This window comes from Notothenia rossii (assembly GCF_949606895.1).
Source record: "Notothenia rossii genome assembly, chromosome: 2".
Taxonomy (NCBI): Eukaryota; Metazoa; Chordata; class Actinopteri; order Perciformes; family Nototheniidae; genus Notothenia; species Notothenia rossii.
The window spans coordinates 64,652,173-64,680,119 of record NC_136904.1 but is presented as its reverse complement, the minus strand read 5'-3'; the positions used below and the strand labels follow the sequence as shown (position 1 = coordinate 64,680,119).

At 40.9% G+C, this 27,947-nt stretch overlaps 1 protein-coding gene across 4 annotated transcripts in view; it reads left to right on the top strand.

Annotated features, from left to right (window-relative positions):
- LOC307029132 (uncharacterized protein) overlaps positions 1-27,947 on the top strand; it is a 57,152-nt gene that overhangs the window by 21,985 nt on the left and 7,220 nt on the right. For all 4 annotated transcript variants that reach the window (XM_079664788.1, XM_079664789.1, XM_079664790.1 and 1 more), the window contains one exon: positions 844-1,003. The gene's annotated coding sequence lies outside the window, so the exon portion shown is untranslated. The remainder of the gene's footprint in view (positions 1-843; positions 1,004-27,947) is intronic.

Here is a 27,947-nt window from a genome sequence, read left to right as displayed (position 1 = left end):
TATCATGCACTGCGAGGAAGCACCATTTGCAAGAGGTCACAGGGAAAGCACTGAGCCTCAGTTCGGGCTAGAGCAAGTAGGAAGGAAAAATGTTCGAGGATGGCAGAACCAATTAGCATCCTCCGGCTCCTCGGAGTTCAGGCGTTTTATATTTCCAATTCACCCATGCAATAAATGAGGAGGAACACCATCACTCCCTTTCATATAAAGTTCACCCGTTGTGTCATTGACACTAATAAAGGCATACTTTACTCATATACAATTAGAGAGAATCATACAGTTTCAGAGTGGGACAGAATGTCTTAGAATCCATGAACTGAGCCCAAGTCAGAAATATATTAACTCCGACAAATAGCTATTCACCCAAAAGGCAAGTGTTTCATATTCAGGGTTGCCCACCCTTGAAATATGTGACCTTAAATAATTATGCCACAACAACCCTGGAAAAACTGAAACGTTGTCTTTAACTAAATGTATTATGTCAACAGATTTCACATAACTGTATTAGGTTAGTTGAAAGCTATACTATTACGGTTATTAGGTTGAAATTATTATCATTTATTTTAAACAGGAAAAAAAGGACATTTGCAATGATCCATGTGACTTTTGTAGAGCACAACGTAAGGGATTCTGTGTCCTTTAAGTGGCTTATCAGTTTAAAAAAGGGGTTGGAAAATGAACACTAATCCCCTCTTTTACTTTATGATGATGTCCCTGTTTTCCTCATTTGACTTGTATTCAATGCCTTTTATTTCTTAAAAAAGCTTTTTCTGCCTCCTTCTGTCTCTTCCTTCTTTCTTCGTCTGCATTTATCCCCATTCCCCCACCACCACCCTGTTGCAGCCCCTCCTCCGACCCCCTCCGCCCAGTTCGTTATACTTTTCCAGCTGTTGCTAATCATGCAGGTGCCTGATTGGCTGACAAGCCCAGCTGCTGGCTGATGGGAAGGCCTCCGCATGTCCAGCTGCAGGAAGGAAGAAGGAATCTTGTCAAGAGGAAAAAGGTGACAATCTATTATCTAATATTTGCCCGACCATGTGTTCGAGATCCGAACAGCGCTGAACATCTTGGGCAGCCCTTTAAAGGCCTGGCTGTTCCCCCTCGGTCAGTCCATAGGTGGGCTCTACAATTCTTCCAACATCACTGCTTCATATCTATCCACAGCCCCAGAACAAATAGTGGAGCTTGTGGGAGGGCCCCCTGTGGCTCTCTTACCCTGTAAATGCCACTACAGGGAACACACATTGTTTCTTAATATGGCTTCAACAGTCTCATAAAAATTGCAGATGGAGTGTTTTGGGCAAAACTAATATAACGTCTATGTCACGAACATGCAATAGAATCAATTGAACTGTAGCAAAGGATTTATTGTTCACAAATATTATGAGGATTAAAATGCATTCCAGAGACCATGCTGGATTAAATATCAAAGTTGAGGTTCTTGAAACTAAACAATCTTAAAGACGTTACAACTCTCTGTAGATTTCATGGGGACTGCAGTGTTAAGTGATCATTATCTTGAAAACAACATTATGTTTGTCAACATAAACATATTGATTCAGGGGGGTTTTAACTAAACCAGGAGAAATATATCTGTGCATTAAAACTTAACTAAAATAACAAACCTTCAATGCATTACTGAACTCAATGTATTTTATACCATGAAAAAATAAAACTGGAGCAGCTACATTTTAGCCTAGCCTGATCGATCGATCACCATCCAGAAAAACATGCATTTTAAAAGTGTTTCTTCTGCCGTCGTGTGTGCACACTTGTCAAAGCATTGCTTCACGTCTTTTACAAACTGGTATCAGTATCTTGTTATTATGGCATAATTTTGAAACATATATTATAATTATATTATGGTAAAATGTGTTAATTATGTTGTAGTTGGTATCTACATAGAGATATGCCCCGCCTCCTCGACAGCGCGTCTAGTTTGAATGATGCAAGTAAACACAACTCACTGCCGTAAACTCGAGCGATGGCAGCAATGCTAATCTTCGCTTGCGTCAGGTGTGAACGACCATTAGACTTTTAGAAAGAATCTTTTTGGAACCCTTATTTCTACAAGTGTATGGCATTCTTGTTTCAAGGCAGTTTTGACGTTGTCTCCCTATTCATTACAAAAAGCAGTATAAAGGAGAAAAACCAAGACCTTAACGTATAAACCTCAAATGTCCAAAGGTCACACTGACATCCATTCCTGGTCTGGAGTTCTTGATCCTACTCGTGTCCAATTAGTACTTTCCGTGCCATTCCTAATGCTCCCCTCAGTCTCCAAATACAGCTGTCGGATTAGTCCAGAGCAGAACACACCCCACTCTCTATGGAAAAGTTGTGCTAACATGTAAGGGTTTTAAATAAGTGTCTGGATTTTTTATATTTATTTTCAGAACTGTAGATGGAACTGTATAAATTAGTCGCATTTTGAAAACATGCTGGATACATTGCACTCATTGGGAACTTTTAAGGCAGCACCCACACAAACTCAAATACTTTGTTCCATCAGTTCCTAAAGATGCATTAAATTAAACTGCATTTTGGCCATATAAGTGGAAATTAACTCAGAAATATGGTTGAAATGTTACATGAAACTTATATTCCTTACCTAATTGAGCAGAAACAGAACAACAATGGCATCCTCTAGCTTGCTATCCATGCAATTTGAATATAAACGTGTGATTCAGCTCAGGTTTGGTCCGCAGACTTCTAAGAAATGCGTCTGGGTCTTTAGTCCTGTGCAATATCCCACTTGGCTAGTAGCAGCTGGTGTGTGGGAGACTCTCGATGGACCGCTATGAGCGAGCAATCTATTAGCATGTTTACACTGTTGGCTGTGAAAGCTCATACAATGGTATTTCACAGACCACACTGACTGAGAAAAAACGGACAATATTGTTTTTATGTAGTTTTAATGAAAGAAAAAGAGGTACTTTGACAGATTTTAAGTTTGTTGTACAATAAGTTTGTATTTTTACCAAATATTCCTACAGTGTTGCTGGAACTCTTCAGCCCTAGAGAAATAGTTGGATTCATAAATCAAATGGAGAAAAATTGAGCATTCCATAGATCTGTGTTATAAATTTGAATATTTCATATTTATAATTAATATGGTGCACAAATCTGTTATTCATGTATCGCAGGCCAAAGTGGCTTTGGATAAAAGTGTCAGCCAAATGAAATGTATTGTATTCTTCAAATTACATTTTCTTCAAAACTAAATTGAGGTTAAAAAAGAAGCAAAACTAAACAGCTTATCTGTGTTTTTCTTTCTCTTTTTATATTTTTCCAAGTCATTTGTTCTTCTACACAGTTTTTTCAATTTTACAGTTTTGTTTGATAATTAGTTTATTGCAAGTGGCTCCTTTTTTTTCTAAATCTTAGAGTAACGGGACGATTCTCAGTTGGATCGGCAGCAAAAGCAACACCTTTTTATTATAGGGAGTTCTTTGATTCACTGTTAAAACAATATTGCTATAAATCTACTCTAAACCTGTACCAAACCAGTGATTATGGAGTCCATCATTAGCTGACCAACACCATATAACACCTCTAAAACCATCATAATCAACTATAAAGTCACATTTAGAAAAACTCAAGCGTCATTAAACTATTCTGAATTTACACTCTCAATGAAGTATAACCAAACCATCACTGCAGGCCAAGATCTGATTGCAAATTGTACAAAACTATTTCCTCCAGTCATAAATCCCTTCTGTTTGCAGATGTTAACCTTCCAAAACATAACTCATGGACCATCAGGGAATTAGATAAGTCTTGTAGGGAGAGTTTGTGTTTTAGCAATGTAGTACGTAACACACTTTTAACAACCTTCTAACAACTTAGCTGCGGGACCTTATTACTGTAGCTGTCCCATGACCTGAGCGCTGTACAGTAGTTGATTCTCCTTTGGGTGCAGCAGTTTGAGAAGGGAGGTTGAGCAGACACAAGTTTGATTTGCAAATTTGACATTAGCAATTTGAAAAATGGTAATGTCCTGTTTCTACGACTTGTAACTGCCATTATTCAACTCAGTGTTTACTCAGTAAGCCATTTAAATATCCTAAAGTATTTGTTAAAGAGATTTCTTGCAGTATGGGTGTACCTTATTGGCAGTGGTAGCCGTGGTTAAAATGTCCACGTCTTTAAACCCTTAAGGTACACTATGAACTTAAAGCGCGCAGGTGATGATTATCGTAGTTTTGTTTAATGCTATTTGACAGCTTCAATGTCCTTAATAAAATATCATTCAACATCTTATGAATGCAGTTGACAGAGAGCAAGTATGTAGGGGGAGAAGGGGATGTAAAGACCGGCCACCACACCCTTGGCAGATGTTGACAGAGTGTATGGACTGTCTACAGTATGGGTGTGCCTTTGCTATTACAGTCGAATGATCAGTTGTGTTTTCTCAGACTTCATTCAAAGAAAAATTGGTAGCAGCTGTACCATATGAGTCTCTGATAGCAAACGTTTGCTTGGATGTGTATACAGGGCATGTACAGGAGTTAGCAAAACAGTTGTATTATCTAGCAAGTGCAAATGTCTGATATTTCCAAATTGTATCCTAGTCAAGTTAAAAGTAAAAATTGAAGACTGAATAAATAATTATAACCTAAAGAGTTAAAGAAGACATATGCTTATTTTCTGTTGCATATTGAAATGAGCTCTACCTGTATTGTGACATATTTCTCTCATACTGCCTGTGATGCAACACCTCTTTTCAAGTCTGCTCTGATTGCCCCAGTTCAAAGTTTAAAGGCTTTATTGTCAATTGCACAGCTACAATGAGTTATGCAATGCAAATCTTAAGTCACAGGCCCCTCCAACAATGCAACATTAATATATTAATATATATACTGTATATATCACCAGCAGTAACACAAAAATCAGCAAAAGTGTGTTTATGGAGTTGTTTATTTGTATTATATGTGCAGCAAGTATATAGAAGCAGCTGTTTGGGGAATGATGGTGATTTGCCGTGCACTTTTCAGATTAGGGGTCCTTCTCCAGCAGATCCATTTATCCAGAATTGTCCCAGGGTATATGCAGGAATCCTGAAGTCAAATTTAATACCTTTTAAGACCTTTTTTAAGACCCTTTCCATACTTTTTAAGACCTCATCGCAACTTTGAGTTCTAACCGGTTACATTGGCAACACACTTTACTATATTGATTGTAAGATAGCAAAAATAAACAGAGTGCAGACAGACTACTGAAGCCTCCTTTCCACATGAACTTCAACCTCTCTGTGAAGGTTAGGTTTAATGCAGTATGCTGCTTTTTTGCTTCTGTAGACTCTGTGTTCTTTCATTCCAGTAAAACTCCTCAGAAACCATTAGAAACCAGTATTTGACCAATAAACAAAACAATTGACAAAACTTTGAACTATGAAATATGTTAAACTTTGGTGAGCTTCAGCGGGGTAATGCCATATAGGAGCTCCCTCACACATACCCAGGGGTTAAATTGGGCTGGGGCTGTCCGGGGCTAAGCCCTGGCACATAGGACGATGCTCTGACGTCATCACCCTCACACATTTGTCATATGTTTACAAAAAAGGATATATATGTTCAGACTTTTCTCGTTCTTAATATAGACTATATTTAGGGTCTATATGTGTTGACTTTACTCTAAAATAGCAGATCTCTGTGACCGGATATAGTTTGGCTTAGACCCCGGCCCCACAAGGACGCATACGGTAAAACGCATACGCAAGTGCAAAAAAGGCTTCCGTTCACACGCATTCGATTCATTAACGTGTCCGTTCACACTAGACCGCTGGAAATGCTGGAAACGATGTAGTACATATGTCAGGCCTGTAAGTGGCGCTGCTGCCGCCCGAAATACATCAAAAGCAGCGAAGAAAACCCCGGAGCATGGTTGCCATGGTTGCCCTTCTGTTTATTCTCCGCGGTGGACGGCGTGTTCTCCTGCTGTATCTCCCAGGTAGTCCACCAGCAGATGAAAAACACCCACATCTCCGCCTCTTCCAAGGAACGAGGGGACCGTGCGGCAGTTTCCGTAAAAAAAATGTTCCGCCGGTCAACATGTCAGTTAAAGTTTAAATCTTCCGTACAAAATTAGAAAAGTGTCGGTCAGAGGTCTTCTTTGTTATTTATTGAGCTTTAAAACAAATTGATAACGACTCTGTTCTCTGTATAATAATTAGTGGTGGGCATAGATTAATTTTTTTAATCTAGATTAATCTCACTGTATTCTTGGAATTAATCTAGATTAATCTAGATTAAAATGGCTCATTTGAATTCTCCCGAAGGCATTCAGAATATGTGTGCTACCCAAATAATGACTAAAAGTAAGTCTTTGAGAACGGGTTTCTCAAGCCAGGTGGTGCATTAGACCAGGGGCTCATCTCCAGTTTCCAAAATGCATCACAAACTGACAAAGACAGACAAAGTAAATTAGAATAATTTCACTACTAGTAGTAAACAACTAGCAATTATCAAGAAGCAAACATAACGTGGTGGTAATTAAAAGGCTACAAAATTAAATTATGTAATTTAAAATGACATAACGTAGCATACCTAAAGCGAAGGAGTGAAGTTCCCAGCTAGCATCGATGAGGTGTACTGTAACGCCGAGGAAGTTGTCGTTGTTAACGGACGTCCAATGGTCCCCAGTCAGTGCTACAGACCTCGCCTCTACCATCTTCTCAACTTTCGTAGCTTTCTCTTCTGCGTGCTGGTCATGTATTCTCCTCATGATAGTTCGCCTCGCAGGCAGTTTGTAAGATGGGTCACCTGTGGCCGCCTGGAGAACAAGCTCGAGCCCGTCATCTTCAACCACGCTAATGGGCCTGCAGCTGGTGGCAATCCACTGAGCGAGGAGACTAGTTAGCTTGGCTGATAGAGCTGTGCTGACGGGCTTGCCTCGGTTGCACTCAAACATAGTTGTTTGACGACGAGTCTTCCCCCGCGCTACATCAGTGCTCGGCCCGGCATCTTCCGCATTAGCTAAGGGATGCTTTGCGTTTAGGTGGTACTTGAGACTGGATGAACTCCTACAGTAAACTAATTCCGCATTGCACAAGGTGCAAACAACCTTATTTTTGTTGAGGTTTCCATCGGGAAGCTTCTTAAAAATAAATGTCCCCTGAAGCAAACCCCGCGGCTTCATTCCTGCTGTATCCATGTTAGCATGTCACGTTTAATGTGGCTGATTTGACCGGGGTCAGATCCATAGACAGTAGAAGAAACACAGGTCAAAGACTCGATCTCGCCCCCTACAGTGCAATTCGGCTAGGTATACATCCGCGCTAAATTATCAAGGTGAAAGTCATCATCGCTTGCGTAGTATAGACCCAGCTCCCAACCCAACTTTGAGAATAGATTAACGGCGATATTTTTTTTTATCGCCGACAAGAGTCTCACGTTAACGCAGCACGTTAACGCCGATAACGGCCCACCACTAATAATAATATAACAATATTTAATAAACGGTGACTGCCTCTCTTTTCCTCCCCCGCTTCTGACAGCCCAGCAGCAGCAGGAGACGTGGGGAGAGGGAGGCGGGCTATTTCATCGTTATCAGAAAATGATCATATAGGGACTAAAGAGATGAAATGACAGTCACACGTGCATCCCTTTGACAACACAGCACAAACTAACATCAAGCCAAAGGCTGCTGTCTATTTTTGATTGTCTTATTATTATGGGATTAGGATAAATTAAATAAACTTTAACCTAAATAAAAGATGATAAAATCTGTTGGAAATATTTAAAATAGGCTTTTTTTTGCCCTACCTCAAAGCAGCATGAGCTGAATAAAAAGGTTGTAATGTTGTCCCCAAGTTTAATAAACAGTAAAACATTGCAACATGTCAGAGAAATAAATAAAGCAAACAGCAGCTACACGTCAGGGTAGCATTTTATAAATCCCAACGTACTATAGGCTACACCGGTCTAAATGTTTTCACTTTGGTCTATGTATGTAATATAAAGTATAACAGAGCCAAGATCTCTGTATGACTTTAGTAAACCTCTGAATTGGATTAAAAATAAGTGTAAACAACAGTGCAGCACGTCCAGCTAGCTAGTGTCACTAATGTCACATTTATCCGTATTATTTAACGAAAATGTACGTTTGAATGCCCCTTGGGTTTGACGTGTGGCGTTAGTTCATTTAAAGTAAGTTAAAACCCAATTTTCACATTTATTAGTGATTCCTCCGCTTGCTGCTGCTTTTAAATCCACTCTGCTTGGGAGACCGGATCGCCATTTCATTTGATACAAACTCACTCGTCCCTGCGTGCATTGAACCGATATGGTAGACCGCGGAGGATACATCAGCTGTATCCTCCAAAATCCGGGAAAAGAAGGCTGCATTCGTGGGCCGCATTCGGAGGAGTCTCGTCTTTTTTTTAAATTGGGACAGCCTTCTTTCTGCGGAAGTGACGTATGCAGCCTCTGAAGGGTGCAGCCCCTGAATTGAGACACGGCCACATGTGAGAAAAGTAAATAAAGGAGTCCAATGGAGGCATTTCAGACAGGGGTGGATTGTGTGGGAGATAACTTTGAGATTTGAGCTTTCACAGAACATTTCTATGCACAAAAACCTATATAACACACTACAGGGAAGGGAAAACCCCCCAAAGCATAATAGGACCTCTTTAGGCATTCCTTCTTTGAATTTACTTTACATTTCCCGTTGCCTCAGCTTTTAATGCATAAAGTGGTAGCATCATGATCATACGCTCACATTGCCAGACCAGTTCAACCACCACCACCCCACCAAGCGACCTCACTTGGTTTTCTCTTCTCTGAATTCTATGACCAAAGCCTGGCAGCTTGTGCTGGCAGTCTGACCAGAAGAGGTGGGCGTTGCCATGATTTGACAAACAGTGAGACATCGCCATTGTCTGAGCCATGCAAGCTTAAGAAAACAGACATCTACCTCCAGCTGTGGCCTGCTGTTTGGCCGCCAACACACTGGTTACCATTTGTGAGTTCATATCTCATGCGTCATTCTTTTCGGTCTCTTCCCCTCTTTAAGATATGAAGGAGCTGGCCTTCCCTTCTAACAGAGCCCATTAGAAATATTTTTTAGCTTTGTTGTTATAGCTTGACAGCGTTGGCGGTCTTCAATCAGCCATATATGGATTATCCATTAGGGCAAAAGACTTCAAAGTTACAGGCACGTCAGGGAATGTCTCTCTTTGATTTTCAGATCTTTGTCAAAGCTTGGAGGGAGTTTATGTTTATTAAGGATTCCCATTAGCTTTTGCTCTTGACAAAAGCTACTCTTCCTAGGGTCCGACACTTAAAACAATACAACAATAATACAACAATAATACAGCAACATTCAGGATATACTGTAAGTCCTGATATCATTAACAACATCACCAACAATCTCATCCACCTTACTTTCAGAAAAGCTCCCATTGAAAAAGACTCGCTGCCTTCTCCTAGTCAGGTAGCTCTCCATCCAACACATAGCAACAGAACCAAACCCATAGCATTTGAGTTTGTTCAGCAGCAGACTGATCGATCACATCAAAAGCTGCGCTAAAGTCTAACAGCACACCTCCTACAAGCCTCCTATCATCCATGCTCTTGAACCAGTCGTCGGTCATTTGTGCAAGTGCTGTACTTGTAGAGTGACCATCTCTATAGGCATGTTGGTAGTTCGTTGTCAGATTGTTACTTGAAAAGTAGTATTGAATTTGGGTGTATACTATTTTTTCTAGGAATTGAGTTAACACTGGGAGGAGACTTATAGGTCGACTATTGGAACCAGCAAAGGTTTTTCTTTTATCCTTCGGTAATGGGATGACCTTGGCTTCCTTCCAGATCTCGGGGCACACGCCTTGCTCTAAACTTTTATTAAAAATGTGACTTGGGTTGGATATGTATGAAATGACCGGCAGTGAGAATAAAATCATAAACGGCACCTATTAGTTTCATTTTCAGGTTTCATCATTGTTTTCTGTGCCTTTTTTATTGTGACATGTTTTCATGCTTTAACATTCAAAAGGCGCTTTAATAATTTCCTCATAATGCCTCTGCTACAGCATCTCTCTTTGCCCTGGGTTGGTGGCCTCTAACTTAAATCTGGTTCAGGATTAATATCAACATTTCAAGTGCATGAAGTACAATTTCAGGTAATTAGAAAAACGAGAAAGTAGAGCTCTGTCAGGATGCGTGGAAAAGGTAGGACCCAAAAGCAGTATTAACGAAAAGCAAGCTTTATTAAATAATAAAAGCTGTGGCAAAAAAAATAGTATCCAAATTATCCAAAAAAAACAAATTAGCAGCACAAGGTACACAGACCGTGGAATTACATGGAGGGGAAACAATGAACCGACATGGAACACAGGGGAAGACTATACTAAATACACAGAAGGGTAATCACAGGACAAGACACAGCTGGGCAGGGGAGGGAGAAACACAGGGGCATCAGGTGAACACAATGAGACAATCAGACACACCAGGGAAACTAACGACAGGGAGGAGGACCAGAGAAAACACAAGGAGGAAGACAAAACACTGAATGAACAGACTTACAAAACCCATAACCAGACATACAACACTAAAACCGTGACATAAACCTAAGATGTGACAGAACCCCCCCCTCAAGGGACGGATCCCAGACGTCCCAAAAAAAAAGTCCAGCAGGGTGGGTGGAGGGGGACCCATAACTAGGGCCAAGAAAGGGTGGGTGGAGGGGGTCTGGAGGACGGGTCTCGGGCAGACGGCCAGGGGGCAAGGCAGAGACCAAGGAGGGGGTCTCGGGCGGAAGACCCGGGGGCAAGGCAGAGACCAAGGAGGGGGTCTCGGGCGGACGGCCCAGGAGCAAGGCAGAGTCCATGGTGGGGGTCTCGGGCGGACGGCCCGGGGGCAAGGCAGAGTTCATGGAGGGGCGAAGACCGCAGCGGGCGAACTCAGGGGGCCGAGCATGAGGGCGAAGGCAGCGGCAGGAAGAGTCAGGGGGCCGGCCTCAAGGGCGAAGACCGCGGCTCTCAGGGGGCCGGGCAGGAGCCGGTGTCGACCGGACAGGAACCGGAGCAGGTGGGACAGGTGTCGGCAAGATCCCCCACGTAAGAGGACATGGGGTTGGCATGGCCCCCGGTAGAAGAGTAGTCGGCGGGACCCCCAACGGGACAGGCTATTGGGTAGGGACTTGAGAGGGGACTCGAGAAAAGACTCAAGAGGGGACCCAAGAGGGAACTCGAGAGGAGACTCGAGAGGTGACTTGAGAGGGATCTCGAGAGGGAACTTGAGCGGAGACTCGAGAGGTGACTGGAGAAGGAACTTGAGAGGATACTTGAGAGGGAGTTCGAGAGGAGACTCGAGAGGGGACTCGAGAGGTGACTTGAGAGGGAACTCGAGAGGGGACTCAAGAGGGGACTTGAGAGGGAACTCGAGACTTAACTTGTAAGGAGACTTGAGAGGGAACTCGAGAGGTGACTTGAGAGGGGATTCGAGAGGGGACTTGAGAAGGTACTTGAGAGGAGAATTGAGAGGATACTTGAGAGGTGACTCGAGAGGGAACTCGAGAGGTGACTAGAGAGGAGACTTGAGAGGATACTCGAGAGGAGACTTGAGAGGGAACTTGAGAGGAAACTCAAGAGTTGACTTGTAAGGAGACTTGAGAGGGAACTCGAGAGGTGACTTGAGAGGGGACTCGAGAGTTGACTTGAGAGGGGACTCGAGAGTTGACTTGAGAGGGGACTCAAGAGTTGACTTGAAAGGGGACTCGAGAGGTGACTTGAGAGGGGACTAGAGAGGGAACTCGAGAGGGGACTTGAGAGGGGACTTGAGAGGGAACTGGAGAGGTGACTTGAGACGGTGCTGGCGTTGGCCGGTACGCCGACAGGACACAGGGAGCTGGCGTCGGCCGGAGAGCTAGTACTGGAGCCGAAAACATGGCTGTAAGTTCCGGTTCTGGAGCAGTGACCATGGCTGCTGGAGCCGGCACTGGAGCCGGAACCATGGCCGCTGGGCAAGGAACCAGAACACGGAACCATGGCTGTGTGGGATGGTACTGGAGCACGGTATCATGACTGTGTGGGCCGGCACTGGAGCACTGAAACATGGCTGTAAGGTCCGGTTCTGGAGCAGGGACCATGGCTGCTGGGGCCGGCACTGGAGCCGGAACCATGGCTGCTGGGGCCGGCACTGGAGCCGGAACCATGGCTGCTAGGACCGGTACCTGAGTACGAGTTGGCTTCCTGACCTTGCAACTTTTAGAGGTCTTTTGGAGGCTCCGTGGACCTCCAAACGCCAGGCGGGATCCCAAGAAAGGGTCAGAGAATGGAGACTGGCACTCAGGGCTACGAGAAAGAACTCTGAGAAACTCAGGCAATGAGCTTCTCAATCATGGCACGTTGTCCACCTCCATTTGTGCCTTTTTGAGGACAGCCTCTTTGTCCCTTTTAGCCAAGGTTCTACTCCATTCAGCATAATGACACTGAAGAGTGTAGTCTAGGTAGAACAAGTCCCAATCAAAATAAAAATCTGCTGGGTCCATTGTTGGTCGGTTAATTCTGTCAGGATGCGTGGAAAAGGTAGGACCCAAAAGCAGTATTAACGAAAAGCGAGCTTTATTAAATAATAAAACCTGTGGCAAAAAAGGCAGTATCCAAAATATCAACAACAACAAAATGAGCAGCACAAGGAACACAGACCGTGGAATAACATGGAGGGGAAACAATGAACCGACATGGAACACAGGGGAAGACTAGACTAAATACACAGAAGGGTAATCACAGGACAACACACAGCTGGGCAGGGGAGGGAGAAACACAAGGACAACAGGTGAACACAATGAGACAACCAGACACACCAGGGAAACTAACGACATGGAGGATGACCAGACAAAACACAAGGAGGAAGACAAAACACTGAATGAACAGACTTACAAAACCCATAACCAGACAGACAACACTAAAACCGTGACATAAACCTAAGATGTGACAAGATCCTACATTTATTTTTTTCCAAGGAGCTCAAAATCCTATACACAACTCTCTTTCCGTGTCTTTTTCTTTTCATGTATTCTAGTTTTATTGCATGTTATCGCCCAACATTGGCAACATAATCAAAGGAGATAAAATGTAGATGATCAAAGGCCCAGAAGAGAATACTTTACAGGCCAGGCTGCAACGAAAAGCGACAGGCTTTTGATACAGAGGGTTGAGATTAATATTATGCTGCAGACTTTGATGGTTCAGTGATAGTATGACGATGTATGTAAACTCCTTTGTCGCATAACAGCTGCTTTTGATGTGATTGCATTTCTTTACTTTGTGTCTCTTATAGCGGTTGCTCACTCTAGACTTAGCGCGTCTCGTAATGAGAGAGGACAGGCTGTCTTGGTAACTACAGGAAGGGAAACTGGCACGGCCGGCAACTTCTACCAGCTGCAAAGTGATTAAACTGAAGGGGAGTTTCATAGAAGTGATTCAACTGAAAGTGGCGTTTTTTCCATGGTCAGCACAGCAAGAGGCTAAAGTTCGTCTGTCTGGATTATAAAGTGCTATTTTGCTCGGTGAGGTGACATTTAGAAGAACACACAACACACTGACAAAGCTACACAAGTTGAACGACCATAGACATAAGATTAGGCCTTGCCGCCAAATAACAGAATGTGTTGTTCACAGAGAAGATTGAGGGGAAAATTCAAAGGTTTTCCAGTTTCCAAAATAAATGTTGGACAAAAAAATGACATGGCACATTTCAACACAATTTCAAATAATGCAGCCTGGACTAACCTTTGATATATTGAGAAACAAGTTCAATTTAGAGATGTCCTGATCCGATCGGGGATCGGAGCCGATCACGTGATTTTCAAAAGATCGGAATCGGGAGAAAAAGATCGGGGATCGGGGATTTTCTTTTTAATAAATTATTTGTATTATTTTATTTAATGTTACAAAACAAAATAATAATTACACAGCATCATGTATGTGTTGCTTCTTTTGGGCACTCTGTTGCCAGATTTGAGAGAAATAAGCGACCAAGACCTGTTTGCTTATTTCTCTCAAATCTGGCAACAGAGTGGGCATGGCGCAGTGTCTAATAGTAGCACTAGGCTAACGAGAGGCTACATTCAGCTGGGGAATCCGGAGCCGGGACAGAGAATATGTCAGGAGTTTGGAATTATTTTAAAATTGAAAGCGAAGGCAGTGTAACAGCCAGATGCAATGTTTGCAAGGCGGAGGTTCCGCGTGGTGGAAAGAACAGAGCTACGCTCAACACGACCAATATAATACGCCACCTGAGAAACAAACACCACCAAGAACACGACGAGTACAAAGCGGCCACTCAGGTAACGGCACTGAAACAACCAACACTTTCAGAGACGTTTAAAAGGAAAGAGAAACTGCCCCAGAACAGTGAAAAGGCCAACAATATAACAGCCAAGATAGCTGAATTCATCGTTTCATTCATAGTTAGTCTTAAGGCTAGAATTCTGCACTAAGCCAAATTTGTATTTTATTATTTGTAACTTGTGAAGCTCGTCAAGCTACCTCTTTCCAATAGAGTTATTTTTGTTTTGTTACTGCACTATCTGCACTCAGTTTGTTTAAATGGTTATTTTGTGGTGAACCACTAATAAGCTTTATTTTGTTTTGATCCAATGTTGCTGTGAAGCTATCCATGTTGGATAGAATGGGTCATTTCAATAAAAAAATAACCCTAAGGGACAACTTGAATGCTTTTTTCTTTTTTTTTCTCTTAATGCATTGCATAAAGATCGGATCGGGAAAAATCGGTATCGGCAGATTGTCAAAATCAAATGAACGGAATCGAATCGGGAGCAAAAAAAGGTGATCGGGACATCCCTAGTTGAATTGCTAAAAATGTCATTAGATTTGATTGCAGGACATACAACTCTACCTGGGTGACACAAAATGCATTGATCTTAATGAACGAGAATGAAGCTACTTTCAAAGGAGGCAAGTAGTGTCCATCTCCTTCTTTGATTGGAATAATTAAACAATGCGCACTGCATTGTGTATCAAGGTTGGCAGCAGTGCAGGGCAAAAGGGCTGCCCATCAACATTCACTGCCCCTTTTTGATTACGGAAACCACAGAAGCTGTAGCTAGGAATGGGTATCCGAGTTCCCTGAATAAAATACCTATTCACTAGCAAAGAACAATTCGAGAAAAAAACTAGAAAAACAGCATTAGCTTCACTGTCTGATTATCCAGTTTGGGCCAATAAACAATGTTTACTATACTATATATATTTTTATCTCGTTGAGGTGTCATGCCCACTGTGAAGAAAAGCTAACTGATAAACAAGAGAAAAACCAGTAGTGTCTAATTGAAAGTCTGACCTTATTGGGCACCACATGAGCACTCAAGGCATCCCCGTACGATATCTCTACCAAATTGAATGGCACTCAATATGACAATAGGTTGTCAATGTTCTTTGATGCTTCTATTCAGGGAAATGGTTGGCTACTAATGTCTACATGTGCCACAAACAGAGCTTGAGGTGTTTCACAAGGGCAACATATTGGAATCCATATGTAATGATGGGCAACGAGAAACCTGAAAGAGAAATCTGTGTGTTGTGATACCAACCATGTTGAGTACTGGTGGTAGCATAAAAGGTTAAAAGACATCATACATGTTAATGTGTGTTATACTTGATATTAAGAAGAACTTTAGTCTCAATGATTTTTTGTTGAACCCTTTTTTTATTTATTTCTCTCTTATATCCAAGAATCGAAACCTAATCAACATTTATTTTACAGAGTATTAGGGAGTGATTGTTTGTACCCTTGCGTGCAGGATGGCCTGTGGGTCTCCTAGACGTCGACTTAAAGAGCAGTAATGGAAGCCAAGTTTAAATCTTGCCAAGCAATGACCTTCCATGCGATGCTGAAGCGGCTCTGTGCTAATTTCCATTCCGATACATTGTGGTTTTAATGCTTATCTGTTCCATGCCAGTGGCAAACATTTTCCCAATAATATTTACATCATTAAAGTTCTGGCGTGTGGGTCTTTTTCCTCTGTCCTTCTTGTAAACGCAGTGTTTGGGCTAGGGGACGATAAACCAAAGGAAGTTTCTGTTCACTTTCCAGAAGTGCAGCTCCCCTTTTTACAAGGTATGAAATCTTCAGATATTTTAGATGCAATTGACTCATATAGAAACTAGTACCAAAAATAGAGGTTGACCTCATTTAAACGGTGCTAAAATCTAAATCATTATTAGTAAACTTTGCCAAATTCAACAAAACTGGATGTCATTTCTTTGGATGTCATCAGTTGTGGTATGTACACTATCTTCTCCTTTGCAGATCTATCTGAAGTTGATGGGAAAGTGTCAGCTGCATAGCTAACATTGCTGGAAATATGGAGTCATGTTGTTCTACTTTGCATCCAGGGGTGTTCACCAGCCGAGAAAAGTTCTATTTGACAGTCCAAAAGTCAACTTGGAATTGTTTTTACAGGCCATTTTCTTTTCATCTGGGGAAAGTGTGTTTAGGCACCAGTGTCTCAATTAGGGACCATGTTTTGATAAGGTGTGGCTCCAGTAATGTCCTCACTTCAACCTTATCCTCTTTCAAATGATTATATGTTTCCAGCATAGAATAAAGCCTGAGCGCACCAACCACCTTCCCTCAAGCGACTATCTTCCCTTCAGGAACTCGCCTTTCAACTTTTTCTGTCTTGTACCTTGGCTTACCTTCTCAAACCCCTGAAAAGCAAAAGTGCTTTGATCTTGGCTTAATTACCAACATAAATATGTCACTGAATAGAGAGTGTGGCATAACAGAGAGGGAGGGCATGGGAAATGAAGTCTACATGAACGGCGCACACTTGGAGGAGTGCACAAAGAGCGCGACGGGATCAATAGAGCTGCCTGTTGGGTGGAGGTAACATAATCTCGAGGTTCTTTTAAAAGATCGGCCCAAGCCCTTATGATTGAATGTGCACTAACCCCGGGAGAAATGCTAGGGATTTGGCCAGTCAAAACATCACTCTGTGATCATAGAGAGAAGGGACGGAGAAAATGAAGGAGGATATATATTGTGCTGTATCGCGTAAGCAGAAGATGGCTTTACCCAAACAGAAAGCCCCACTTAAAAACAAAAGTAATGTCCTTTGAGATTTGAGACTCATCCAAGGTCTTTGCTTTTCTTTTATAGTTAAAGCCGTGGTAGCTATTCATGCCAGACGACACTGCAAAAAAAAGCAGGTTAACATCAGTGTAGAACAAGGCGTGAAAAATCCAAAACTGAAATTAGGCAATGTTCGGTTTAAATTGTCTTCATTCTTTTTTAACAATCACATGTGCCTAAATGTGAATTCCTCACAGTGTCCCACATGTGATAGATTTACACCATTTTTTGAAAGGGCTATTCCTTAAAATCTTAGTCAGCTGTTGGACAGAACATAATGTCAAAAGCATGCTTTCCTGGGGAGTGTTTCTCCCAGTGATTGTTTCCATTGCAGTCAATCTTGGAAAAGCTTGTCCGGTTTGATGCCAGACTGACAACAAGCTTTACAAAATGAAGAAACCATCACTTTTTTTCACATGTTTCCAAGTAACTGTGAGACAAAGCGTCACACTGGAGTACAGGGGCAAGAAAACAGTGATGTTGGGATTTATATAGGACTGCCAAGTCTTATGTCAAACCCTATGTTTAAGCTATAACATACTGTTTGTTCAGCCAATTATCTCAGCCAACTGCAAAGCTTGTTCCATCACTAGAAAAAGCAATTTTTCAAACCATGGATTGTAAATCAGGTTGTGATTGGAAAGCCCTCCCAGAAAGTGCTACGAATCACTGGGAGGCCAGAATCTAAGACCCAAATGCTCTGGAGGTGAGATTTTATTTGTTTTCCAGTTATGTCTGATCATTTATCATGCAGGTTGATTCAAGTCCCAACTGGACAGCAATTGACAGGTACGTTTCTGGTCAACAGTTCATATAGAGGACATGAGGTTTCGGCTCTTGTTTTCACAAAAGTAGCTCTTTTAAAATCAGGCTTTATATCCAGTGGGCTACAGTTATTTTCCTCAAAGGAGGCCAACTTTAACTATCTATTTAGGCTGAAAAAATTGTTTTTGTATATCATTACATTGACATCATCGCAACAAAAGTGCAAACAAGATCTTAAAAGCCAGTGATGTGGTCAACCAGCAGGTTCCCCGAAAGCTTTTATGGTACAAAGTCCTAGCAACCAAAACTATTGGTAAAATGTAAATGAAAAAGCATACAATAATTATGATTTTAAGCAAAGTACAATTCTCTGTTGTTATTTGTATTTGCTTGGTGACCTGAGGCCTGTACTAAAAAGCTGGATTTTCCTAACCTGGATATGTTTGAGTTAGACGGTTGGCCTAATCCAAAACATACGCGCTGCCGCTAAACTGTACTACGACGCTGGTTATCAAGTGGATCGCTCAAGCCAGCCGTGCCCTATCTAGTTAGGTGCGCGTTCACATGAAAGGGGTGGTATTTGGAGCATTCGACCAATCACGAACATGGAGAAGCGTACTGACAGCGCAGCGTCATACTTCCTGAATGAAAAGTCAACTATAATATTAGACATATGAAGAAGTTAAACTTTAAACATCCGTGACTTAAACACTTTATCCAGGATAAAAGCCACATAGCTGCACCTGCAAGGTGAATACAGCTGGTAAAAGAAAAAGTGTTTGAATGCGTACATTAACAGGTTTATGATATCACTGCCCCGTCTAAGACAAGTGTGGATCTGACTTTAATTACATTTGCCTCGAGTGTTTCGTCTACTGAATGTGTTGCCTAAAATAATACTTCTGCATACAGTATGTGACACTGTGAGTGTTGCACGGCCAGATACGGCTCAGCTGACTCAGATAAGGAAATATGATACATTATGATGTGATATGCCGCGGACTGTACTTAATGTTACTTTGATCCGGTTACTTATGTTGTGGCAGATATTTAAGTAAGCTTTCTTTACGCTATGTTATAATAGTCAGATTGCTCTGAAGATGGGAGGTGATATTCTATTAATGTTCACGTTCACACAGTCTGTGATTTTTGCCGGCCGTCTTTCCTGCAACGGCAGCTTTTCTGTATTTCCTTTCTCCTGTAATATGACTTCATCGCTTTAAACTCCACACACTGAGCTCTGATTGGTCAGCAGGCAGTGCTTTCACTGAGTTGAGCTCTTAGCCTGCAACCTAACCTGCTCCGGGGCAGGTTAGCCGCACAGCATAAGTTACCATGGAGATCTAGCCTGCTAAAAAGAGAACCAGCTTCGTAGGACCGGAAAGCCCGAGCTTTCCCTGAAGTTAGCCGGCTAAGTGAAAATCCAGCTTCGTAGTACAGGCCTCTGGTGTAGGTGTAATAGCACGGCATTTCGTGTTATAGTCACAACATTTAATCTATTGATTCGTGTTCACCAACACGATTTTCCCCTTTCCTTCGTGTCACACAGAACGATTTTAAAAGCAATGTATTTCTATTGGTAGTATGTTTCGTGCCTGCAGCACGTCTTTTTGTCCGTTCGGGTCTTGGAAGACCGGAAGCTGTGGGGTTCATAAAAACATGTTCTTACTCAATATCAAGCCACGATTATTGTTTTTATTTTAAATCGTATAATGTCTGACTTTTTTTGTCGTCTGTGAGGAAAATATATGGGGCTCAGAGCCTCAGAATACTGAAATCTGTATTTTTTAAAATATTTATTTCCCTTCTAATTTGTTATTCTTTTCTAAACAACACACTGTTATTTACTCACCAATAACACACAATTATCCTTGTTTTTATTTATTTGTTTAATTCCATAATCTCTGGCTTTTTTGGCGTCCGTCAGGAACTGAATTTCAAAATAAAAATAACCGGAAACAGACAGCATCATTGCGATACACAGCCACTGAACTGATTACCCAAGATCCTCAGCTAGGGTTTAAGCTCGCTGATTGGATGTGTTAGCCGCAATGCATATAGGGATATGGTGTTCCTGCCATATCAAATCCGAAAAACTTTTTTTATAAAAGAAAATAATACTTTATTCCGAGTGTCTTTGCTTTTCTCTTTGAAAGTCATCACATAACGGTATTGTAATACACAGTTCGGCTGCATTAAATATTACACATCTGCTGTAGTTCTTTATTTATAGAGCCCTGATGAGAAGACTTCTAGACAAACAGGAAGAACTGCCGCCGAAACTGAATACGTGACGTGGACCATAAATATATCAACAATTAAACAACATCTTCAATTTCTCTTCACACAATACGTCTCTTTGCACTATCAACACTAATTCGGCTGACTTTTACATTTGATCTAATTGGTAGATAGGTTATATTTACACCATAACGGTGCACAGCTGATAGAAATGAATTATTGTTTTATGTGTTATATTTGATGAAACAAATATTAAGAGTACATACTTTCATTGGGGGAAAGTAGGAGGTCAATGATAGAAATATAGAATATAAAAAATCAACAAGATACTATAAGTGATCTCTACAATAAAACAGTTTAGTGCCGGATGTACAAAGATATTAATATGAGGATGTGCAAAACAGACAATCTAATTAACCTTTATTAACACATTAAATAATACTTTAGATTAAGGTCTTCTTTTAAATAAGAGAAAAGCTTTGGGGGTATCAAAAGATAAATATTAAGCCTGACAAAGTACTTAACGTCTAATATATTGCTTTCCTGAAATGTTAATGTTGAAGCACTTATTTTAATATACATATGAATTATACTCTTATGTATGTAGATAGTATAAGAAATGTGCAGAATATGACAGTTTAATGGTACACACATATTATAGATGTCTTGTGATGCACTGTTGAGGAACCTCAGCTGCGACCCAAGTTGTTCATTCATTGCATAACTACACCATAGTTGTGTATATAATATGTCAATAAAACTTGAAAGGGGTGTGCAAATTAGCCATTATACAGTCTTTAATTAACTATTAGTAGAGAATAACGAGTAATGAATATACTTCATTTCTCCATTCATGTCAATTGCAGATTCATATTTAGTCTTCTCAAGCACCAACTATCAAATATCTCTCCTGATTGTTGGCAAGAGGACCACAAACACACAAAAAATATAATACGATTTTGGGATATTTATCTCCCATTCTTTCACTTTTTCTGACATTTTCAACACCAAACATGTCGTTAATGTCTCTGTTTAGTGAACTATAGCAGTCTGAAAGCCTGTACATTATTTATATCACACTTTATCATTAGAAAATGCAGGAAATGACTTTTTTTAATGCAGTATTTTCTGATATATCGCGCAACACAAAGATATTTCGCTCTGTGCAAACCTTTGACTCTAATATGTCAACAACATGAAACAAGAATATGAACCTGGCTATATCCGATGTTCACACAAGAATTCTACATCCTGACACATCCTTGATCTACACTTTCTCAACTGAAAGAGGACCAGAAACACATTACAAATATAATAAAATGTGGAGACTTTGGGATATTTATCTCCGATTCTTTTACTTTTCGGGCATTTTACAGACCAGACATGTCGTTGATGTCACTGTTTACCAAACAGCATAAAAGTATGCAATAAATGTTAAATACATGGTTTATACATGTAATTACTGGGGTTCCATTTCTTCTGATTACCTAATTTGGGCGTGCACATTTACCGCGCGCAAACCTACCTCTTTTTGATTTGGAAAGGTTGGCATGTATGTGTTAGTAAGTCAGCTAGTGTTAGGTAAGCTACGCTACCACCCAGAAATGAGTGATATATCTGATCTTTTCATCTCGCTGTCAAAAAGACGCAAATGAGCACATTTCCCAAAATGTTACACTACTGCTTTATGTTTGCACAAAATCCTGTTTAGCATGAGATCACAGAACTAAGGTGGAGGAGTGGAGGAGTATCATCTAAACTCATAAATTATGTATGTTTTTGACCAGCTTGATATTTGTATTAGCTCTGCCAATAATGTTATGTTTTTGGCTCGATAATTCTGTCAGTCAGCAAGATAATGTACAAACTACTGGACCAAATGTAATAAAACCTGGTGGAAGAGTGTAACATGGGCCAAGAAAAGCCCATTACATTTTGGAAGGCATCCAAATCATAGGGCGGATACACAAATTATAGTTTTAAGTTGCAAGATAAGGCATTTGTGCTGCTTGTATTTGATGTTAAAATGATTCAAACTAGAGAAATTCACATGGATGTGTTGAAAAGACGAAAAATTCAGCAACAATGTTGGTACCTGAATTGCCAAGTTGATCACACAGAAATAGGTTGGATTGTTGATTGTATGCAATAAAATACTACATATCACGAGTCCATGATGATGCCATTCGACTTGGACCATCCACCAGTACGTAATGCCCCATTTGCCTTGCTGGAGGTCTGTGCTCTCTGAGAGTCATTATATGTTTACTTTATATTCAGAGTATATGATGACAATTGATCTAATGTGTTGTTGTCCAGGGATTAGTCTCCTCTAAAGCCCCTGTCACACTGTCCCGAAATTGACACCCGATGGACACACGAATATGGAATTGTGAATTTCGCACGAAGATGGCCCCGAACCACACACAAAGGCAACATTTACATTACATTTAAGACATACAACTGCAACGAAAGTAACAAAAACGATTATGTTAAAGTACTATGATACTGTACTGATATTTTCAGACTTTGTTCTTTACTTTATCCGTCTTTATATGTAGAAGATATTAAGTTTTCTCCGTAATGTTGTTTCCATAGCAACAACAACTTCCTGTCAACTCGCCTTCAAAATAATATATTATATCCTTTTCAGTTTCACAGAACAGGGTTATTTACATAATATGTTTACATGATTGTGTTGTGCAATAAAACAACCCGATGGACACACGATAAAGGAAATGTTCAAATTCAGCTCTGATCGTAACAACATCGGGATATTCGTGAGGTCATCTTAAGCCATCGTATGACCGCCGTTGGAGTTTCTTAGGCTCCGGCAGCAACTTCGTAAGCAGTGGCAACATTTTTGGCATGCCAAAAAATTGCCGAAGGACCTTGCGAAGGTTCATTTCCGTGTTGAATTTGTGTTTCAATTTTGACCTTCGTAAGGCCATCGTGAGGGCATCTTGTTATCATCGGTGCCATCAGGCATTCCCCCCGATCAGAGTGAGGGCGAATGCCCGATGGCACCGATGATAACAAGATGCCCTCACGAGTGCCTTACGAAGTTGCCGCTCACGAAGTTGCTGCCGGAGCCTGAGAAACTCCACCGGCGGTCATACGATGGCTTAAGATGCCCTCACGAATGGCCCGATGTTGTTACGATCAGAGCCAAATTTGAAAATTTCCTTAAACGTGTATCCATCGGGTGTCAATTTCGGGACAGTGTGACAGGGGCTTAACAGAGTTTACTGTTCAACCACACTACGTATATACTGTAACTGTCTATGGGTTAAATCCTCGTCTTTGTGCTCTCTCTTAAAATCGCTTTCCAGACATTTTATTAATGATACTATTAAATTGATAGATGGTCTCCTTATAAAAATGCCTGTCACGTCCCCACTAGGGATGAGGAAATGCAACACATCAGTTGGAATTGGTAATAATTATGAATAGATTTAATGTATAAAAGGTAGGCAAAATTCCCCCACCACGAAAAAAAAAAATAGATTTCCTGTATTCTGGTGCATTTTAACAGGTGGTTTGATACTTTTATGTGACTATACTAGCATGAGGAAAATTATGGATACATTTTGTAATTTCATCCAGTAGTAAAGAAAGGAAACATATTTGATTATTAATTCAGAGCCGTCTTTGAATTAATAAAAGCAGTTTAAATGCCCATTTTTTTTACATTTATATACAACAATAAATATTTGTGAGTGCATTGAGAGATATTGTTGTGGAGAGTCATTTATATATAAATCGCAAAATACATTTGTAAATCCTTCTGTGAGCATTTATTAATATTGAGACTGATCTGACTCCATACGGATGTTAAGTTCACCTAGGAATGGTATCATTGACTCAAATGTTCAAATAAATGTTGCTCTTCAGTCTATATTGGTCATATGATGCCCCTTGACTGAAATGTTTCCTGTTCAATATCCCAACTGATTTCCTTAAAATTCTGGGATGAGAGTCCATATCACAATTGACTCTAAACTGTCATTTCCCTTTTATCACTCACCTCAGCAATGGACCTCTCTCCACTGGCCCTGTGTTCTGCCTCTGACTCACTCTCAAGCGCCTAGATGTCAAGAGAGGTGGTGAAGTGATCATTATTTATTGAGCAGTATACTCTTTCACATTGAATCATAACAAGTCATACTGAATGTAAATACAACTGACTCTAAAGTAAGTCCCAGTCTTTGACATTGGACAGTTTGAAGACTCAAAGTCCCAAGCAGAAGGTAGAATATGAGCTAGTCTATGTAATGTGCACAGAAAATAAATAGTTAACTGAATACTGGGATGGAAATTGCCTATAAGCACTCAGTAAAACATAAAACACACACAAAAAGCTTCTGAATGATAAGAAGTATAATTAAAACAGCCTCCAGAGTGATCGTCAGTCACAGGCTTTGAAGTCATCTCCAGCAGGTGCGCTCCGGCTGTGTGTTGAGAATGGAGTGCGTCGGGCCCGGCTTGCTCCAATCACCATCTTCGGGAGGCGGACCAGGAGATGGCAGCCAATGACGTGAGGGCACCCGCACAGCTCATTTACGAGACGACCAGAAAGGCAGCAATGCCACATTCCTATTCAGTCAACCCGTCCTCTTTGGGAAGGATATTCAGCTGTTTATTCTCTCTGTATTTTCTGTTATAACTTTATTATCAACTAGCATTACGAAATGAGGGATGTAAGGCCTGGATGTACAGAACAGTTGGCTTTGGATCAAAACCTTGTCAAAACTATGTCTTGTTTGGAGGTTTGAATGTCGTTTTGATTGCAGGTGGATGAAGTGTTTGCTGTTGAGTCGTGCTTGAGGTTTATTTATTTTTCTTTATTGCTTGACATATAACTGCTGTCATGTTTTGCAATCTCTTGGCGTAAAGACCCCAGGCGTAGGGAGCTTTGAGAGAGGGAGAGTGTATTGTGAACATAAATCATTGCACATTTTGTAGCCTTTAGGCCAGGGTTTTTTTGTGCTGGAACATGTAGATGCCGTATATTATTTAGGACAATTCTGTACTTCATACAACATTTGTGTTAACATGTTTATGATCTGTAACTTGTTAATGACATCTGATCACATACTGTTGTATTTACACATAAGTGTTGTTTTTATCTAGAATATGGCAAAATATAGATTGTGTCTCAATATGCCAATTAGTAGGTCAATAAGGGCGCTTTTTGAATACATTTGGCTTGTCTTCAGCATCCTTGCTAACTATTCTAACATAAATTAAGATCAGTGCCAGTGGAAAAGCCTACCAGCACTTGTGATTGTACTTAAAAATACTCAGGCTGTTGTACGGGTCACTTGGGGCTCATAGTGATGAATATAAGAGTTTTACTTACTATTCCTGTGCTGAGGAAGGGGTTGTTTGCAGCTCTTCGAGAAACCACTTTGAAATAGCCTGAAGTTAGTTATTTGGCCTTTCAACTCACCGACACAAAAATAAATTTTAATGGGCTGCCCGCTGTGTGTCTTGCTCGTGCCCAGGACAAGATGATCTCCGTAAATTGCTTTCGGCCACCGTGTCAAGCACCATTAGGAAAATAAAAAATAACAAGCAGTGACTCACAAATGTTATATAAAGGTTTCACAAATTTGAGAAATAATTTCCAGCAAATTATTTAAAGGTTAGAGAGCCCTCCCTGAAGCATGACCCTGACTTGTTGTTCTACCAGTATCCGCAGCCCTGCTGCGACACAGCTGTAAAAATGCTGTTTTTAAATATCTGTTAGACTAAATTACTTGTTTAACTTTGAATAGTGTGTTTACTGCCATTGAGAAATAAAAAAAATATTGTTTTTCCAATATTGCAAAACAAGTTTTATTATGCTAACCAAGCCAGTTGGTAGAGGATTAGGCTAACAGTTAGCCAGGAGATATTACATAAAAAAAAATAAGTCAACATCAATGTGCGAGAAATGTATGAGAAAAAGACAAATGTTTGGGTTCGAGGCATACAATCAAAATGGACCAATCCGGAGCCGTTACGTCCGCGGAGCCGTTATGTTTGGACCAATCCGGACTTCCTCACACACACACACACACACACACACACACACACACACACACACACACACACACACACACACACACACACACACACACACACAATCTTTTCAGCTCCGGATTTCTCAGCCTGAGACAGCGGGACGTGGCGAGCTGTGAGTCTGTGTGTGTGCTCTCACACAGACTCACAGCCAGGCTGCGGGTGTGTGTGTGTGAAGGGGCGCCGCCAGGGATTTTTGGCCCCATGAAAAGATATCACATTGGGCCCCACCACCAGGCCCAGGCCACGCCAACCAAGCACAATGCTGTAACCACACCTCCAGAACCCAACCGACTCATTTATGCTTTAAATAACTCTACCTGTAAAGGCTTGCATCTATCTTGTAGTCCAATACTAACTACACAATATTTACTGACACTGAGCGGTGAACATACAAAACTGTGCAGACGTGTAACATTCTACTGCAGTAGAATTCACTATTTGATATAACACTAACATTCCTGACAATAGACCTCAATAGTCATCTTTTATGGTGTACATGCCTTTTTAATAACATTTTTGAATGGAACATTCAAACATCTAAATAAATATAACTTAAATATACATGACCTCTTAAATTAAAATAAAGTGAACATTAACACCAATATTATCATTTATAGAATGCTAACAAAAAAATTACATAAGCAGCAGATTTTTTAATTAAATATACATACCAACTACAAAATAAGCGGGTATTAAAGTGTAAACGGACAACAAAATGGAAATGAAAAGGCCTGATGGTGGTGCTAAATCAGAGCCTATTACCTGTTCTCAGTCTTTTTCTCATCATGCATCTTGTGTGTAGTGATCCAATATCGTTACCATAGCCTTGCTAGCCTTTAACAGTTATTATGAGGCCTTGCTCAGTCTTACTTACCAAGAGCCCAGCGCCTAGCCTTCTTACAGGCAAAGTCACTGATCAAGTCCTTGAAGTCCAGCTTTCTAGCCAACTGGCTTTCAATGGAGAGCATGGTAAGACTGCAAAGCCTTATGGGGGGACAGGGCTGCAGAGCCTAAAGATGGATCTGTTGGTCCTGGCACTAGGGGAGGTACAACTGATTTAGTATGAATAGCTGCTAAAAATGTACCTGCATTTATTAAATGTCTGCTAAAAGAGGAGTGAAATAAAAAACCTCTGAATTTTATGTGAAGATATTAACAGTACTTAAAGGTGGGGTAGGTAATTTTGGAGAAACCAGCTTGAGTGCGCTAAAATTTGAAAATACACAACCGGAAAAAATCTGCCACTTCCTTCAGACTTCCTTACAGAGCCCCTCCTCCAACACACACGAACGCGCACATGACCAATGAGGGCACGAGATAAGTTTGTGCACAGATGGAAGGCTGACAGGCAGGTAGGCCATCCAGTTATTTTAGCCGGGCCGGCTCAGATGATTGGTCGTGCTTTTTACAGTAATACTGCTTCCACAGATTAATTTATTTTCATGGATTTTTTGTCAAAGCACTTAAGATATTCATTGCTATCGGGATGTTAAGAGCATTCCATGGAATATAACAAAAAGTGTATCTCGAGCCGGTTTCTCAAACTTACCCCACCTTTAATGTAAGCAAAACATTACAATTATTATTTACAATGGACTACGCTTAGCTAACAGACTCATTTCCACCACTCATGGACCACACCCACCTTTTCTTTTGAAAAACTGGGTGACATACTGTCGCCCCTTTAGTCCCTTCTCTCTTGTCTTTCTTTTCTTTCTTGAAAGCCTGACTTTGTTAGTCGTTGAGACATCGTACACACGTAAGTACTAG